Source organism: Chionomys nivalis, chromosome 10, assembly GCF_950005125.1.
Source record: "Chionomys nivalis chromosome 10, mChiNiv1.1, whole genome shotgun sequence".
Classification (NCBI taxonomy): domain Eukaryota; kingdom Metazoa; phylum Chordata; class Mammalia; order Rodentia; family Cricetidae; genus Chionomys; species Chionomys nivalis.
The window spans coordinates 52,550,156-52,569,989 of record NC_080095.1 but is presented as its reverse complement, the minus strand read 5'-3'; positions in this window follow the sequence as shown (position 1 = coordinate 52,569,989).

Below are 19,834 nucleotides of genomic sequence, written 5' to 3'. Positions count from 1 at the left end.
ATAAAAAAATCAGGTTTGCGAATGATGCTGCCTGTACTTTGAATAGGAGTCGATGTTAATGGTTAAAGAATGTTTTTATAGCTGTAATATATCTGCATCCATCTACTTTTATATGGACATAATTATAGAAGAAAGACAATCCTTTTTAGTAAATTTTAACTTATTGAAATGATCTCCCTCTCTCCACAAATTTTCTTTGATTTATTTATTTATTCCCAGCTTTTCTGTTTAAAAGTACTTCTATGGCTTAAATGATTCCAACCAAATTCATGGTCGATAGCCAAGTGTTTTAATAACTTTCTCTCATAGTTTAATGGCCAACGCATCAACGCATGCTCGACTGCCTGTCAACTCACTAATTGTGGCATTCGTTTCTCTGAGGAGGTCGAGAATATATATATATATATGAAAGAAATGCAATCAGAAACATTCTAAACGAAACAGCAAATTTAGCTGGCACAATGTGTCGAGTACTAATGAGCCTTCTGCCAGGCCCGCTGCGCTTTTGCACGTGACAGCCTGAGAGTAATGACCTTGCTCTGACTTCGGCAGAGAGTCACCGCAGCTGGCGACAAATAGATGCCTTTGATTACACTGCAGCCGCCCCGCCTCTCCTGGGACTGCAGTAGGAGTCCCACACGAAAGCAGCTACTTCGATTCAGGTCACAGCTTCGCTAACTTTTGGGGGTGGGGCACAGACAAGGGGAAACCTGGAGCTAAATCTTTGAAATCCACAACTAGCTTCAAAATGCCTTGCTCTGGTAACCGACAGCCTACTAAGTGGGGGACAGAATCTCAAGGAGCCCAGGCTGGCTACTTACGTAGCCAAGTATGACCTTGAGCTTCGATCCTCCTGCCTCTACCTTCTGAATGTTGGCCGTCCAGGTGTGTGCTATCACACCTAGTCTATATGCTGCTGGGAATTGAACCCAGGGTTTCATGAAAATTAGGCAAGCGCTCCACCAGCGGAGCCACTCCTCCGACACCTTAGCCAACACCTTCTCGAAATTAATTTTAAAATTCGGTAATGCGTCTACTTGCTACTCTCCCTTGCTACTCGCAGTCTTCAAAAATGAAAACTTTTAAAGCAAAACCTGTGAACGATAGAAAGGATTTCCTTAAACAGGACGTGGTCCAGGAGTGGCTGAAAACCCTGTTGCCCACGTGGGTTCTACTCCACCGATGGCGTGGGCACTCGGCGAAGCACTGCTCATGTTTTCTGGGAATCGGGGTCAAGCTGTTGCCAGCTGTTGCCAGCTGTGTGCCCACTGTATGGTAAGGAACGAAAGCTTGTAAAGCCAGGCTTGCACAAAGTCAAGTTGTTAGTGAGGGGCATGGATTTGCATATGGGACACTAGGACTCTAGCTTCTGTGTCTTTTTATTTTGTTTTGTTTTGAGACAGTGTTCCACCATTAGTCCTGGAACTCTTTAGACCAGGGCTGGCTTTGAACTCACAGAGACCCACTGGCCTCTGCCTGCCAAAGTGCTGAGATCAAAGGCGTGCTCCACCACGCCTGGCTCGGGACCCAAGTCTTAACTACTGCTTTTTGTTGCCTTTATAACCTTTCAAGTGGTTTTTTTCTATTAGAATCATGTTAGTGTTTTCTCTTGGAAATCTAAGTCAGGAAAAATGTGCAAGCAGACTCCTAATGATTTCATCATGGCAGACCCACATTTTATGGCTGACGTAGCTGTGAACCAAGGGCTGAGGGTTGAGCATAACTTCTAGATGGTTTTTCTTTTTTTAATGGGTTGGTTTGGAAGACTATACATTCGCTACAGTTGCTTGGATATCATTCTGGGATGGGTTAGCCAGGAGAATCAGAAAGACCTGCTTAACCCTGATGCAAGAGGAAGTCACTGATGAGCAAACAAATCACATTATTTGAAAGCTGCATAGCCAACTGCCAAGATGGTCCTAAGGGGTCTCAGCTGTTTATTTATGGTTTTGTGTTTCCGCCCAGTATGTACTAGGATGGGTACGTGAACCCCACAGAATAAGACAGATACAAAGCCCTCTTGAGTTTGCTCCCAGGAAAAGTCTATGCAGCCATGGGAATGGGAGTATCCTGGGGTGGGTCTATGGAGCCAAGCATTGATGTTTTCCAGAACAGGTGACAAGAGACAATGTTGCTTCCTGGCTACTTATGGAGTCAAGTATGGCCTTGAGCTTCGATCCTCCTGCCTCTACTTCCTGAATGTTGGCCGTCCAGGTGTGTGCTATCACGCCCAGTTTATGTGCTGCTGGGAATTGAACCCAGGGTTTCATGCAAATTAGGTAAGCGTTCCACCAGCTGAGCCACTCCTCCGACACCTTAGCCAAGGAAGGCTTGCTCTCTCGCAGTCTTCCCCTCTGGACTCATTTGCTCTGTGGAGCACTTCAGGGAGCACATCGTGACCATGTCTCTGAAGAGGCCCTTGATAAGAGGAATTAAGACCTTTGGCCAATAGCCAGCAAGGAGCTGAAGCCCTCTTGTTTCTTCAGCCAGGCCAGCCTCGGGTTTTCCTATTGCTGACTGCGGTAGCCTCTGCTGACAGAGTGGCTGCAACCTCAGGAGCTATCCTGAGCCAGAGTCACACAGCTAAAGCATGCTCGAACTCTTGACCCTCAGAAACCACAGACTAACAAGTGTTTACTGCCTCAAATGGCTATGCTTGGGGCGGGGAATGCAACTTACACCAAAGATGACTAACAGGAGACCTGGCAACATAATCTGAAGACGCTGAACTCCTGACACCAAGCTCTTCCTATAAAACCAAGCAGCATAAGCCATTTTCTCTAGCAGCTGAAGACCGCACAGGCGGAAGAGAGATCTGTTAGGAAAGGACTGGGGAAATAACTGAGCTTTTGGTACATGTCCTGAGCTGCCAAGCGCAGTACAGACAAATGCTAGACTGACAACTGCAAAGACCATCTTTCTGAACTTGTGGTTATTTTGCATGGGGATTGTGCCAGTTAGTTCGCAGCTGAGGATGGCCCTGGACAACAAAATGACAGCTGGCAGTTTTGAACTCTCGTGCTTTTTCAGGCTCAAGATCAAAGTCTGGAGCCCTTTAGTACGGGTTTAGTTCTAGGACCCTATTGAAGGCTATCAGAAAAGAGAAGCATAGATACATATTTAAATAAACATATATACAAATATGTGTGTATATATATGCAGACATAAAAATTCATACACATATAAATGTGTATGTCCGCAATACTCTATATAAGACATTTATTGCCTTTTCTAGTGTTAATTTCGATACTATGCATGACATCTGATTAAAATTATGAAGCATACAAGAAGCAAGAGAATATGGCACATTGTTAAAAAAAAATATCCTTCAGTGGAAAGGAGTTCACGTTTGGGTTCAATCCAGATGTGGAAACAAACAGAAGAGTCCCTTAGAATAACTATGACAAATTGACAAATGTTATTAAAGAACCTGTAAGAGAAAATTCATGTACCAAGAAGTGGGTGAGGGATTTCAGAAAATGATAGGGGCAAATACATAGACACAGAAATGCGTGAGAGAGAGAGAGAGAGAGAGAGAGAGAGAGAGAGAGAGAGAGAGAGAGAGTAAATAATACACCGTCAATTAAAAATAATAAGAGAATCCTCTTAAAAAATCTTTACAGGACAGTGGAAAGTTGGTTATAATTTAAGTGATAATGTAAAGACAAGTTTTTTTTCTAGAAGGAATTAATATATCTGATTTCAAATTAATATGTGTTGTAGTAGGCTGCTTGTTCATTTCCCAGTGGCCCAGACTCACAGAATAACCACACAGAAACTGTATTAACTAAATCACTGCTTGGTCCATTAGCTCAAGCTTCTTATTGGCTAACTCTTACATCTTAATTTAACCCACTTCTATTAATCTGTATTGCCATGTGGCTGTGGCTTACCCACAAAGTTTTTATATGTTTGTCTTTGGTGAAGGCTCCATGGCTTCTCTTTACTCCACCTTTTTTCTCCCAGCATTCAGTTTAGTTTACCGCACCTACCTCTTCTCTGTCCTTTCAGGCCAAGCCAGTTTCTTCATTAGTTAACCAGTTAAAGTAACACATAAACAGAAGGACCTCCCACATCAAATATGAAATCAAGCAATCAAGATGTTATATTGTCACAATGGCATGAACTAGATCAATGAGACAAAATAAAGGTTAGAAACACATACATTTTTTATCAACTCATTTTTGTTAAGGTATCAGGTTAATTCATTTAGAAAATTGATAGTCATTTCCTCCTACTGTTTTGGTTGTACTTCTATCTGATGGAGGAAGGTCATAATCTCATGCATTCATGTATTTTGATTAAATCTACACATCTTCTTTTACATTCAATTCCTGCCTTACTTCCCTACTACTTTCCACTCCCAATTTCATGGTTTTTTGTTAATCCACCTAGTCCACTTAATGCTATTTTTGTGTTTATGATTGAAGGACAACCTATTGGACCATAGGTAACTTCTCAGGGACCAGATCTCAGATACAACGGATACTCCATCTTCCAGCAGCCATAAATTGCCAATAGGTTGGGGCTTTATGAGATTTTGGATGGCTTGATCATGTGCAAATCTTATGCATGCATTTACAGCTACTGTGAGTTCACATGCTCAACAATGCTGGCAAAACAACAAATACTGCTTTCCTGTAGATGTCCACTACCTCTGGCTTTTAGCCTTTCTGTTCCTTCTTCTGTGATGACCCCTGAGGCTTGAGGATAGTGAAATATAAATGTCCCAGTTAGAGCTGTACAATTCTCAGTCTCTTAGCCTCCACATGTTGACTAGTTGTGATTCTCTGTATTAATTACCACATACTATAAAAAGAAAATTAACCATTAAGGTCTGAGAGATGCACGAATTAATTGGTTATAAAGATAATAACTTAGGGGTCAGTTTATTACTGTGTTAATTTAGTATTAGGTGCTCCTCTAGGGCTAAGACCCAGCCAATCCCAGGTTTTTGTGAATGGAAACACACAAGAAATTTGTCTTGTTGAGTAGGCTTTAAACCCAACCAGAAAGTGATTGGTTCCTTCTCTAACATTGTGCCACTATTATGCCAATAGGCATATCTTCTCCCCAGAAAAGTGCCATTTTGATAAACAGTGCTGAAATGATTGGACATCCAAAGCGGGGGATCACATTTTTCATGCCATTATCAGTGACGAACTTAGAGAGTCACAGACTGAAATGTAAACCCTAAAATTATAGAACATCTAGGTGTGCCATAAAAACCAGGAGTGATTTCATCAAAAAATTTATATTCTACATTTCAAAAGGAACCATCAATAAAAATAAAAGACGATCCAGAATCAAATATTAAGAATTATCTTAACAGATGTATTGGATGAAGGATTTCTCTCTAAAATATGTCAAAAATTTCTACATATAAATAATAAAATGGTAATTCTTCACCCAGTAACACCAGTAAGAAAAGACTTAAGCAGACTCTTAACAAAAGAAGATACATGTTGAAAAATTAACATAAGAAAGATGTTTATTGTCACTGTTAGCATATATGTGGGTATGTAGATTAGAACCACTACACAGTAGCTTCTCAATCCATTCTAATGACTAACATTATACCAAATTTTCAAGGACATAGATAAACAGAAACTCTCACATCTTGTTTGTGGGAGTGTAAAATGTAAAGTGATAAAATATAACCACCTTGGAAAGATATCTGATAGTTCTCTACAAGGCTAAATTTATACCTACTTTATGCCCCAACAGTTCTGCTCCTTGGTTTTCATTCAAGAGAAATGGCACATGTCTATAAAAGATGTTTATCATATTTATGATTTATTCATAGTGTTCTCCACCTGGATATACTGCCTTAATTCATAATGTATCCACAAATTGTGGCATCTACGTGTTGATCGATACCACGAAGAACTCTACATCAATATAAAGGAATCTGCTACTTCTACACAGAATGTGTTGATAAGTGTCCTCAAGAGGCCAGTTATGTAGCAAGTACTTAATGTATTGAGAGATATTAAACTGGTGGCTGTCCGAAATGATGAGCATGGCCTCTAGGGCAGCAAGATGGCATCTTCTGTGGTTATGGAAACTATCTGTACCCCAGTTGTTGTGGTAATCAAAGAGGTATACACGTTTCTGAAATACATCAAGCTATATAGTTCCGTAACTCAAATTTTAAGTTAATACCATTGGTTCAAATGGTTTATTTCATTTTTACGGTAAACATTTTTGTTACAACTTTTCTTTGTTACAAAATCCTCATATTTACCAATCATGTTTGCTAGGTTTTGGGGGAGATATTCTTAGCTCTCTATTTCAAGTTGTGGGAAGCAAACTTTATGGTTTATTTTCTCAGTGGTGACTCTGGGGAATAATGGTGGGAGGATAATGACGGTGGCAATTCTGACCTTCCTTTTAAGAGGAACGTGAAAATTGACTAATTATTGTTGGCAAAATGCCCCGAAATCACATTCTTTCTATGAATTCAAAAGAATAGCAATTAGCAAAACCCTAGTTTCTCTGAGTCGCCAGAACACACCTCCAGAAACGAACTGAGAAGACCCAGGGTAGTGCGCACACAATGCTGTCCCTCACAACAACACCAGCTAGGTGGTGAGCAAGCAAGGTGCTTGGAATGACAGTGGCTCTCCTGCTGTGACTTCTCTGAGATCCGGGCCATCCATGAGAAAGCGGTCTTGAAATTACCTACAAGTTCTTGACTTCACCACTTTCACCACAAATGTGGGTAGATTGCACAGCCAGAGCCTGTGGGTTGCAGAGAGGTAAGTAATTGTTTTCTCAGGAGATTGGTCTGGTCTCTGGTGGTGATAGTGGGCTGGTCTCTTCCCCAAGGCAACTTGGGAGTTTCCCTACTATCTGCCGTGATGTATGCAGTGACCCTTGAAAAAGAATAAGACTCACTACCCAAGTGTCTCTCTTTACTAAAATTACAGCTATTAGGATTATTCTTTAGAGCTAAATTAACATTTTCATAGAAGGTAACATTCAAATATATGTGAATCCATAAAAGCAAATCTCTGAGAAACTAAAGCACACAAAATTTTGAAAATTTATTCAAAAAAAAAATAAATGAATGCTCATTACAGGAAATTTGGAAAGTAAGAATCATGCAAAACATGACATTTGTAAGTAAGGGAGATGACACAATACTTTTATTTCTGTGTGTGGCATATTTCACTTATTGCAATATCCTCTGTGCTTGTCCATGTTCTAGCAAAAGGCAAGGTCCTTTTTTTGATTGTTTGTTTGCTTTGCTTTGCTTTAAGATTGTATAAGATTTCATTGTGTATATGTTCCATATTTTTCTTATCTATTTCTCTATCAATAGATAGGATGTTTTAATATCTTGGTTGATGTAAATAATATTGTGATTCATATTGGGATGGGTTAATAGCAAGAAGAGGGATTGCTGGGCTATCTAGTGACTCACTATTCACTTTCTTTTTTTTTTTTTTCTGGATTTTTGAGACAGGGTTTCTCCATAGCTTTTTTGGTTCCTGTCCTGGAACTAGCTCTTGTAGACCAGGCTGGCCTCGAACTCACAGAGATCCGCCTGCCTCTGCCTCCCGAGTGCTGGGATTAAAGGCCTGCGCCACCACCACCTGGTTTCACTATTCATTTCTTTACACACCCGCATATTGTCTACTATCATGACTGTACAAATCCACACTCTGACAAGCAATGGGCAAGATCCCCCTTTCTCCAGTTTCTCTCCAACATATACTCTCTTTTGGCCTTATGATAAGACCGAACAGATGTGAGGTGGTATTTCATAGCGGTGTTACTTGCATTTCTTTGATAATTCATGATAATGTTTTTCAGATATCTTTGTATTTTCCTATCTTCTTTTATCAATTGTCTATTCAAACCACCCTCCCATTGCACAATCAGAAACTTTGTTTTTACTACTAATAATTTGAGTGTATCAAAAGAATATAATTTTGCGTGTTAGGCTCCTCTTTGGCCACAGGATCCTGTTTGATCTTGCTGATTGTTGTCTTCTCAGTGAAGCATCTGGATCCCCGTCCGGTTTACTTTGCCTGTTGTTTGTGACATCCAAAAATCAGTCAAGGCCCAGGAGACTTTCCCCACATCCTGTTATGGGATTTTATGGTATCCACTTTAGATTCAGGTCTGTCCGTCGTATGACCCGTATTGAGTTGGGTTGCATGTATGGCATTAGATAAGGTCCAGTTCTCACGCTTTTGCACCATGGATTGAAGAGAGTGTCATTTTCCTGTTGTCTGTGTCAAAAGTTAATAGACCGAATGTGTTTGGAATCACTTGTGAGCACTCCCGTTTTGTCTCACAGATCTGTGTGTCTATACTGACAGCAAGGCCATGATGTTTTAACAACTGCAGCTTCTTTATATAGTTTCAAATCAAATAATGTGACCCCTCCAATTATGCTTTTCTTTCTTAGAACCATTTGTCTATTTCAGGCCATTATGGCTTTAGTTGTATTTTAAAATCTTTTCACTATTTATGTTTTATTTTGGTAGAGGTTGCACTGAATCTGCACATCTCCCTGGTCAGTATGGCATTACTTCTGGCATTACAGCATGCCCTGCTCTGCAGCGTGCACTGTGTCTTCAATGTTTTATAGGTCGTAGTATACAGATCTTCAACCTCCTCATTAAATACCTCCTTACTTGTCTCTAGGTGTGTTTTTTTTTTTGTTTTTTTTTTTTTTTTTTGGTTTTTTTTTTTTTTTGGTTTTTTTGAGGCAGGGTTTCTCTGTAGCTTTGGAGCCTGTCCTGGAACTAGCTCTTGTAGACCAGGCTGGCCTCGAACTCACAGAGATCCACCTGCATCTGCCTCCCGAGTGCTGGGATTAAAGGCATGTGCCACCACCGCCCGGCTAGGTGTGGTGTTTCTGTGCCAGAAGAAATGCTATTATTTTAGTTTTAATTTTAGTTAGGCTATTATCTCAGTGCAAATGCTGTTGATTTGTATCCTGCAACCTAGCAAAATATTCCTTTGTTAGTTCAAACAAGTGTGTGTGTGTGTAGATTCTTTGATGATTTTCACATATGTGATTGTGTCATTTAGAAATAAATATCATTTTCTTTCTTCCATTTTGATTGTCTATTTATTTGTCTTCCCTGCTTGCTCTTGCAACTATCTGTAATACAATATTGAAGGAAATGGTAAAAATTAGGATGCTAGTCTTGTTTTGGATTTATAGTGGAACAGCTTTCAGTTTTTCTTCGTGGGTTAGAATGTGAGCTGTTGAGCCTTCATAAACGGTTTTATTATGTTGAGGAATTTTCTTTCTATGCCTTAATTATCCAGAGAGGTTGTCTTGAGAAAGGATGTTGGACTTATTTAAATGCTTTTTCCTACCAACCATCCTCTCTTTTCCTCTTGGTTCCTCTAGTGTGCTGTATCACAATGACTGATTGGTATGTGTTAGGTAAGCTTTGTAGGTTATTTTAAATTCCACTTGGTCATGATGTTCAGTCTTTTGGTGTATTGCTGGAATCAATTGCTAATATTTTATTATTTGCATTGATGTTTACCAGAGAGATTGGCTGTGTTTTTCTTGAGTTATCTTTGGCGTAGGTATGAGAATGATTCTGACTTCACTAAATGTTCTTAAAAGTATTTTATCTAGTCCTATTTTTGGAAAGACTATATGATACAATGAATTCTTTTTTTATTGTTCTGACACTAAAGTCTTCTGGTCCAGAGGTTTCCTTTGAATAAGCTTTTTAAAATTAATTATTTGATATCTTATTTATTATTGTTCCTCTCAGGCTTTTTACTTCTGATTGAACCTTGGTAAGTTGTATTTTTCTAGGAATATATCCTTTCTATCTATAGGCTGTTGAATGTGTTGACTTGTAGCTGTTCATGATGCTCTCTAATTGTCTGCTTTATTTCCTATATGTATATTCTAATTTCTTGACTTTTAGCTCAAGTCTTCTACTATTTTCCCTAGAGTCACTAAGAGTTTGTTAATTTGTTTATATTTTCAATAAACTTAGTGCTATTTATTTTTGTGTTCTCTGTGTCTATGTTTTTAAAAAATTCTTTCTTCTAATTTTGGGTTTGATTTATTCTCTTTTCTGGTTCCTTGAGGTGTAACGGTAGATTTGTTTACCTGATATATGCCTTCCTTTCTGAGGTAGGTTTTAATGTTGGAAGCTCCCCCTTTCCACCACTTTTATGACAACGTACATGTTCTCGTATGCTATATTTGCATACTCACCTATTTAAGGTTACTTTTAAATTTCCTATTTGAATTTGCCTTTGACCCATTGGTTGCTCAGAAATATACCATTTAATTTTTATATATTTGTCAATTTTAGGAAAGTTTTAGATTTTCAATGTTTAGAAAATTTTAATATTTATATATTTGTCAGTTTTGGAAAACTATATCTGTTTTGTATTTCTAGTTCCATATCCTTATAGTCTGAAATAATATTAGGTAGCTTTTCAATCTTAAATTTGTTAAGATTCATGTGATCTCACATATAGTCTATCCTGGAGAAAATCCCGTGAACATTGGATAGGTGTATGTATTTTGCTGCTGGTGGAAACTTCCACGCATCCGTCAGCCCCTCTATTGACATGCTATTCAAGTCCAGCATTTCCCCCTTAGCATTCTGTACGGTTACACGTCCATGACTGAAGGTCCCCTCCAGCTATCGTCCTGTCTGCTAATCCCCCTTCACCCACGCTGTTTCGCTCATGCCTTAAGGAGCTTCAGTGTTAGGGGAACAATCTTACCAATTGTTCCATACTCTTGAGAGCTTTGCTTAACCCTTTGTTTTCAGTCCTCGTGTGTGTGTGTGTGTATGTGTGTGTGTTCATATGTGTGCCAGTATGTGTGTCAGTGTGTGTGTGCATGTTCATATGTGTGCCTGTGTGTGTGTGTGCATGTTCACATGTGTGCCTGTGTGTGTGTGCATGTTCACATGTGTGCCTGTGTGTGTGTGCATGTTCACATGTGTGCCTGTGTGTGTGTGCGTGTGCTCTTACAAGTTTCAATAATCTCTTATTATCAGAATGTTTTTGGATCACATTTTTACATCTTTTAGGTCATTTCAGCCTTTTTGTTAGAAAGTTTAATTCAAAGTTATTTTAATAGGTAAATCTTACTTGCCAATTTGTTACTTCTTTTCTGGTTGTGTTTGTAGCTCCTTTGTTCTTTCCTCCTCTTTTGTCTGCGTGTGACTGCTTTCTGGAGTGCTGAACTATGAAACCTCTCTCTCTATTGTTTCTGCGCCAGCTGTATTTTGTGCTGTGGTTACTATGAGACTTACAAAAGCCACCCTAACACTCACAGTCCACCATTTTAACCTCATAACATCTGTTTTTGCATACAAGTTTAGACATTTATCCCCAATTTTTGTTTTCAATATTGCAACTTAAATCATTTTATATTATATATTTCTAAACAATTTACCATAGATTTAATTTTCATTCTTTTTCCTTTTAACCTTCATAGTAGAAGTTTATGCAGACAGCGTGTGGGAACCCTTTGTCAACCAGATGTGAAGCCAATAAGGGCAGCTGGAGTCTCCAGTACCAAAGGTCAAAGGAATCTATCAAGGTGATGGGGTCTATGGAAATTTCCTTGCTTGTCTTTTTCCAACAGTAGGAAGTCCTTCTCGGTTCAGACCTGATTCTGAGCAGAACAAGGGGGTAGTGGAGGTCTCATGCCTTCTGCTTTTCCACAGGTAACCCTCTGGGATTTCTGTGCTCTGAAACATAGTTGCCACTTTGATCTCTTTATTTTCCTTCACTTACACTGCTCAAAATGCAGTTGTTGGTTGGCATGGAGCAGGTGGGCTGTGGAGGGAGGAACTTCTATTTGACTCTTGTGCTGATATCACTCCTGGTGTGTTCTTCAAATATGTTAAGATACTATCTAGAAATACACTAGCAGATATCATTCTGCTAAATAGTATCATTCATAATTGTTTGTTTTGTAGGTACATATAATGCTCCTTAAATTTTAATTTATTTGATACTTACGAAGGATAATTTTTTTTATTGTATTTGTGGAAAATTTGTTTATATCTTCTTGTAAACAAAAAGATCACCAACTTACCTGATGATTTTCAGTTGTTTAAGTGATAAAGCCAGCCTTCTGGTGACATAATTTTAAGGGCATGATATAGCCTGTGGTTGGAAAGGAACTGCTTTCTTTAAATGAATGCTTTTTTGAATTTGAATATCTGCACATAGTTTTAACCTTTGGGCTTTTGTATGAGTTATGACAAGGCCTTTTTGGATGATTTCCTAGTACTTGAGGTGTGTGGTAGTTTGAATGAGAATGGTCCCCATAGTCTCCCGTGTTTGAATACTTGGTCCCCAGCTGGTGGAACTGGTTGGGAAGGATTAAGAGGTGTGCTCTCATTGGAAGAGGTCGGTTCCTGGGGGTGGGCTTTGAGGTTTCAAAAGCTTTATGTCACTCGTAGTGTGCTCTCTCTTCCTCGTGGACATGTCCCCATGGACATTATGCCTACCTGCCTGTTGCCATGCTCCCCTCTGAAACTGTAAGCCACAAATAAACTTTCGTCTCTAGGTTGCCTTAGTCATGGTGTCCTAGCTCAGCAAGAGAAAAGTAATCAAGATAAGGAGGATCATGGAGATGATTAGGCTACATCTACAGAGTTCTCTGCCATTGTGCTCGGTGGCTTGTTTCCAAAACTTATTTCATTTCATTTACCTCAGACTCAAAGATGTATGCATGTTAGTTTCTTCTGGTGAAAGAAAAGAAGTCCAAAATGTGAAATGTTTTGCTCAAGGTCTTATAGCTGGCCAGCCAGTGTTCAAACTACCTCCAGCTGAACCTCTTAGTTAGGTAGTGAGACAACAATGGGCGGAGTCAGGTGAAGGTACTGCTCCTTCCTAAGTGGAGGCCCAGTTGGCCTTTGGCCAAATAGTCTCCAGGGTCTGAATCATGATGATCCAGGTAGATAGGCAGAGGTTTCTCAGAGTCTACAGCAGTGGCTCTCACCCTTCCTACTGCTGTGACCCTTTAATAAGTTCCTCATGTGGTGGTGACCGCCAGTCATAAAATTAGTTCTGTTGCTCCTTCATGACTGTAACTTTTCTACTTTTATGAATTGTAATGTGAAGATCTATATACAGGATGTTTGATATGGCACCCCTATGAAAGGGTCATTCCACAGGTTGAGAACGACTAGTCTACAGGATGGAGTGTCTGGAAAACAGTGCCTAGGAGGGAACTGGGCTAACTCAGTGCATGGCGGGGAGATGCTTCAGGTAGCTGGACACTCTGCCAGGGGAAACTGATAGTCTCAGTGCTTTGATACTTGATTCTTGTCTTTCCGACACTGGTGGGGCTTTTCCAATGTCAGCAATTACAGTGCTCACAGAAACATATAGTTTTGGATTTAGTGTAATCAGTATGGGGCAACCTCATAAAGCATGCTGGGAAGAGAGATAAGCACCTTGATCAAGTTGTATTCGAGGACTTCCATACAAGCAATAGTCTCATTGATTTTTTCTCTCATAACTGGTGAAGGGATTTTATGTTGGCAATGAGCATGTGGCTGAATTGCTCTTGAAAGTAGGTTAAGCCACAGAAAATTACTTGGATTAGCTATGTCAGAACACTCCAGAAACCCAGCTCTTTGTAACAGCTGGTTTATCATTCCAGTGCATGGGAGTACCTGTGTTTATGGCAGATAAATGAACAGCAACATGTTAACGACAAGACTGTAGGAGACGGGTATAATGCAAAGATAACCCATGCTCCTATCATACACCCAAGGCAATAAGGAATAAGTCATTTAAGTTGCATTTTCCCTCTCTCAGCTTGTGTGAACTGTCTCCGAGTGTGAAGGAAGAGGCTTGGATGATGAGTAAAGGCTCCATTCCACATGGAGACAGACTCCAGGAAACATTTTAGTAAATAGTGAAGTCAGGGGTTCTGACTATGGTCTGAGTGTTAAATGCAGTTATATGTGGTTTATCGTAGCCCATGACCCACAATCCTATTGCAAGTTCACTGGCTTGTTAAGCTTTCCTTGCACAGAATCATTTTTTTCTGTGTCTGTCATTCATGCCATATCTATGTGAATGGGTGTTTGTTAATGTCTCTTCACAATACATCTACAAGGTTAGCATCCAATACTAATATTTATAGACAAGAGCATTGGAAGTCAAGAGAAGACTTGCTATTAGCCAGGAGCCATGCTATTAGCAGGATGATGTTCACCATCAGACACCAGCTGGCCCTCTTAAGCCTGGCTTCATATCACTATTCCTTTCAGAAGATGAGGTTGAAAAAAATAGATGAAGGGCTCTGTATTACCCAGGCAATCAGGTGTTATGGGGTGGTCCTCAGGAGAAGGGTCAAGAATTTCCTCAGGCCCTGCTGTAAAGAAGATTCTGGACATGGAATGTAACGGTAAGTAAACGTCATTACCTCCTCGGCTTCACCAAGCAATGGCAGACAACAGAATTCCAAGATGCACATTCAGAAAGCACCTGGCACTGGCCTGTCGCTGACTGTTGACCTGAAATATTAGTTTAGCTTTGAAGGGTTATCTCACAAGGACATAAATTGACATTCTGGTGTTTCTGCATTCATTGTCCAGAGTGACCTCTTTCTCTTTTTTTTTTTTAATGTAGCTTCTCCTATGGAGTGATGTGAGAAAAAATGACCTCATCTGTATAATAACAGCATCAGCATTTTTGGTATCGTTTACCAAGCCCTTGGTCTCTGTCTCCTGAGATGTATTTTTGTTCCTTGTTGGGGTCAGTTCATAGTTTTCTCTCCCTGTGGAGGCTGGGACCAAAGGTAGAATCTTCCAGACAGGTTAAAAAGCAATCTGGTATCTTAGCTCATTTTCTTTGGGACACTTCTTCCTGTTAATCGTGGTTTCCTGGATACTACATTATTTCTCTGAGTCACAGATACGTCTCATGCCAGAGGACTACATTTCTGCTATTCCAAAGCTGGAACTGCTTCTTCCTCATAGAAAAAATAATTAGGTGAGACACTTTAACTCAACAAGTTTAACGTTATATGCTTGCCTTCCTGTTTCTTGTTTTTTGTGCTCTTTCCTTTCTGGTAACTTTCTCCCCCACATTGCCATTCATAAAAACATGGAGGTAGTAGTTAGAGAGGAAGTATCAGGAAATGCAGATTTGAGAAGAGGGATCTCAGAATCCTATTCTGCTGTTAGAGTCTCCGCCCTGTATGTAGATGACATTCTATCATCCTGCACCTTTGTTTCCCAGCCTGCAAAGTATGATCTCTTTTTCTGGGAAAGCTCATGTGATCGTGTATATGAACGAGCCCTGAGCTCTTAACAAGAGTCACATTGCGCTCTGTCTCCCATTCTCTTGTGTCGTGGAGGACTACCAGAAAGAAGTTGTTCTATAAACCCTGACTGCAGTCATTCAGCCTGTCTCGTATTCTCCCTCATAGATGTCTATTCTATTAGTGTCTGCCCCTGACTGGGCAGAGCGGGGAGACACTCTTATATGGTTGGTATGGAAACTAATCCCAGAGCATGCTGGGAGCATGCAGGCAGGCCTCAGATCCAGCTGTGTGGCAGGTGTAGAAATCTTCCTCCCACACTCAAAAGTATCATGGGATTAAGGACTGCATAATTTGTCTAAAAGAAATATAACTCGATTGTAAATATGTTAATATTCCTTCTCTAACAAAAACAGCACCAATTTTATATAAGTGCCTTTTAATTAGCTTTTCTTGATCCATCACAATCTGCCTTAGGACATTATTCAAATAAAAAAATAACTGTCTAGAAGCTACATGTGTATGTGTGGGGATGGATGCTTTTGGAGGTGTCTTTTTCTACTATATTGTTACCCATTCTCTGAAAACAAAGCAATGAATTCCAGGAAGCTGTGCTTGTACTATGATCTACCTACCCTAACTGGTTTAAAGTGATAGTCAGGTTCAAGGCACCACTGGATTCCCTCTTTTGGGCACCTGGCATTAGAAACAGTGATTTTTATCTAGTTTGAACTATTTGCTTAAACTCCAGTCTCAGGAAACAGGCCAAAGGTCAGACCAGTGGGTCTTTTTTGTTAGCTGTGTATTTACAGCTTATCTCTACCTAACTTGTAAACTTGCTAGTAGCAAGAATTTAGCTTTCTCCACCCTCCAAATTCTGAGTTCATCTGATTGCTATTTTGACAAGCCAAACAAGAGTGATGAGTGTTTACAGACTATCTCAGAGATTTGGTCACTCCTTGAGGAGTATTTGTGGTTTGCACCACTAAAACTGCAAGAATTGCGAGGAAATGAGATTTAAGCAAGGGTGGTGTTTAGTAATGGCATTCGTCAGGATCCTAGCCCTGAACGGTTTGGCATGTTTTTTTGGATGACTTGAGAATTTAATAAAGGGACTATTAACTAAGAGCATGGTGTAGGGGATGACCTTGTCGCTTGCCGGGTTTCTCCTGCCATTTCAGTGCCTAAATAGAAAGTACATGCAGTGGTTTTCTGAGAGATTCGGAACAATGCAAGAAAGTGAAGGCAAAGAGGAAGGAGACAGCACACGACCTCTGTAATGTGATGGAGTGTGAGCGCAGCCAGGGTAACACCATAGGCAGAGGAATGGGAAGCTAAGTATGAAGACTGACCTTCCCATCCCCCTTCCCCGGAGCTTGTTCATCTTCTGTTCCTTTTCCTAACTAGCTGAATCCAACTGGAAGCCTGAGGGCCAGCGAACCTGTTGAACACACAACAGAGGTTCCTGCCTGATAAAACAGAGTGGAGAAAAGTGTATAGGGAAAGGAGAGCGGGAATAAGCTGACACCCTAAGCTTGCTAACTTGTTTTCCCATACTCTAATGCACGCTATGGTCTCTATCAACCTAGACAATTGGTGCCGCCTCTAACCAAATCTGATCATCTGGGACTAATTTTTCACTACCTGTGCTTGTACCTTGGAGCCTCAGATATACAAAATTTCATCCCGTTTCTCTGTGTCTGGAGGTACCATAGACTGGCAGGAATGCTGTTTGCAGTTCTTGGCCCTCCCTCAGATTTTGTTTTTTTGAAGGGGCCCAAATGTGACTCCATTTTAGGAACGGAGCAACTCCATTGTAAATAATCTGGGTCCAGGAAGTCCCCCAGCCAAGTTTAGCCAATCAGCTAAACACTTTCAAACCTGGCCTTACAAGTCTAGGGGGACCCAAAGTTACAGGATCTGGCTGTTACTAACCATATATGGCTAAAAGTCCGCAGTGGGTGGACCTGTTACTAGCCCCGTCCAATCAACACACGCCCCATGTAACTGTTCTTTGGCTAATTAGAACAGAGATTAGCTCGCCATACTTAGAATTCCGCAAGTTTACTTAAAAAAGGCCTGCGTGCTTTTGTCCGGGGTGGACATTGCCATTTTGTGTGAATGCTGGACCCCTGCATGCTGGCAATTTTGGCGGAATAAACGATCTTTGTGTTTGCATACAATCTGAGTCTGGGGTCTTTCTTCTGCAATTCTCAGACCCTTATGGTTTTGACTTTCACTAACCGAGGTTCCCGTTTCTCTGCAGATTTTTGGATCCCATTCACTTTTCTGTCCTCTGTGACCATCCTCCTCCGTCCCTTCTCACACTACGTGGATCACCGTTAACACCCGCCTGTGTGCCTCTTTCCCGTGACTCCTTGAGGTTTTTCGAGTCTGTGCCCTCCCTGCATCTGATGTCTTCAGCACTTCACAGAGGGCCTGGCAGGGTGGGAGCTCGGACAATGCTTGACAAATGAACAGTTTCTCTGCGCTCAGTCGGGCCTCCCATCTGCCTTGCACGTTTCCACATGTCTTCCAGATTAATATTTTAAAACATAGTGTCTCCATCCCTCCGTTCCTAGATTCCTCCAGTACCCCCACGGTGAGTAGGCTGATGGGCAAGGTTTCCAGCCTGACTACGTGGCCCTCTATTGTGGGAATCCTGCCTGTATCCCCGTCTCGTCTACTATCATTCCTCCCTGGCTCCTTTCCTACACCTCTGGTCTCCATTCCAAGCCTTATGGAGCTGCCAAGTGTTCCCAGCATGTCCCGATTGCCTATATTCTGTCACTCTTGCGTTTGTTTATCCTTCTGTCGGGAAAGCTCTCTCCATTTTATAACACTCCTCAGAAACCTTTGCTTTCTCCCGTTCTCCCCACCTCTTATCTAAGTCCTATTTTTTTTGAGGATATAGGTGACAAGTTATTTTCTTTATAATGGATTCCTTGAAGGCTTTCCCTTGCAATCGGCAAACTTGGGTACTTTTTTACCTTATAAAAATTCATTGCATGTTCCAGTGACATGATTTGCCGTTTTATATGTTGCTGTTGGCTTTCTTTGTTTTCCAGAACTGAAAATAATAGTTTCTTATTAACTAACTCTTACATCTTAAATTAACCTAATTCTATTAATCAATGTATCACTATGAGGCTGTGAGCTACTGGTGAGTTTCCATGTCCGTTTCCTTCGGAAGCTACATGGTGTCTCCCTGACTCTGCCTTCTTTCTTCCTACATTCAGTTTAGCTTCCTGCCTAGCTCTATTCTGCCCTGCTGTAGGCCAAAGAAACTTCCTGATGTAGGAATGAAGATAGGGCTGAGGGATCAGGAGTGCTTGCTACTCTCTCAGAGAATCCAGTTTTGATTCCCAGCATGCACACCACAGGCAACCACATGTAACTCTAATTCTGGGGATCCAGTGCCCTCTTCTGGCGTCCGTGGGCACCTGCAGGCATATGGTATGGCTCAATGCTTGCAGGAACCCGCATGCACACAATGAATGAAGGAATGAAATGAAGCCAGGTGTCTACCTTATGCCTAGTAATTTCAGCTGGAGGGCTGGAGAGAGGGCTCAGTAGGCAAAGCACTTGCAGCTCTAGTATGACCTGCATTTGATTCCAGAACCTACTGTTTAAAAAGTCACACATGGTGCCTTGTGCTGGTGAATCCAGCACTGGAAAGGCAGACACAGGCAGATCCCTGGTCAGCCAATCTAGACTCTTCTTCAAGGCCAATGAAAGGCCCTATCTAAAAAAAAAAAAAAAAAAAAAAAGGAGTGGCTATCTCCTCTGTGAGCACAGCCAGAGGTAAATTTACTCAGGAGCTACTCATTCGTTCCCAGCTTCCCAGACCCGAATAATCACACAGAAACTATATTAATTACAATACTGCTTGGCCTATTAGCTCGGGTTTCTTATTAACTAACGCTTACATCTTAAATTAACCTATTTCTATTAATCAATGTATCACTATGAGGCTGTGAGCTACCGGTGAGTTTCCATGTCTGTTTCCTTCGGAAGCTACATGGTGTCTCCCTGACTCAGCCTTCTTTCTCCCTACATTCAATTTAGCTCTGTTCTGCCCCGCTGTAGGCCAAAGAAGCTTCTTTATTAACAAATGTTAATAAAACATATTCACAACATACAGAGGGGAATCCCACATCAGAAAATTCTGTTGCTTAAGCCATTTTTATATTGAGATTTTTTAAAAATCATCTTCAGTTAAGCTCCATCCTAATCAATACAATCATTTCCACTAACTGAATCAAAGTCAAAAGTCATAAAAATCTAGCAAATAATGTGTTTTGCTTCCCTTTGTATTATTGTTTTAGTTTTTTACTTATAAATTTTCAAACCTGCTTTCAGAGAGATATACTAAAGGGTCTAACATTAGCCAAACAAGGACATTCACCTTTGTCTATAGACTCAGAACCTTATTTGATTTCAGGATTCCATATCGATGTGTCAGCTGATGTTTAATTGACAGTGTCTGTACCTCAGTACCACAAAGACCCCAGCTGAGGTAAGCTCCTGCTGCTGTGGGGTTTTATTTCATTCCCAGTGAAGTAGACTGCTTTTGCTGCCAGG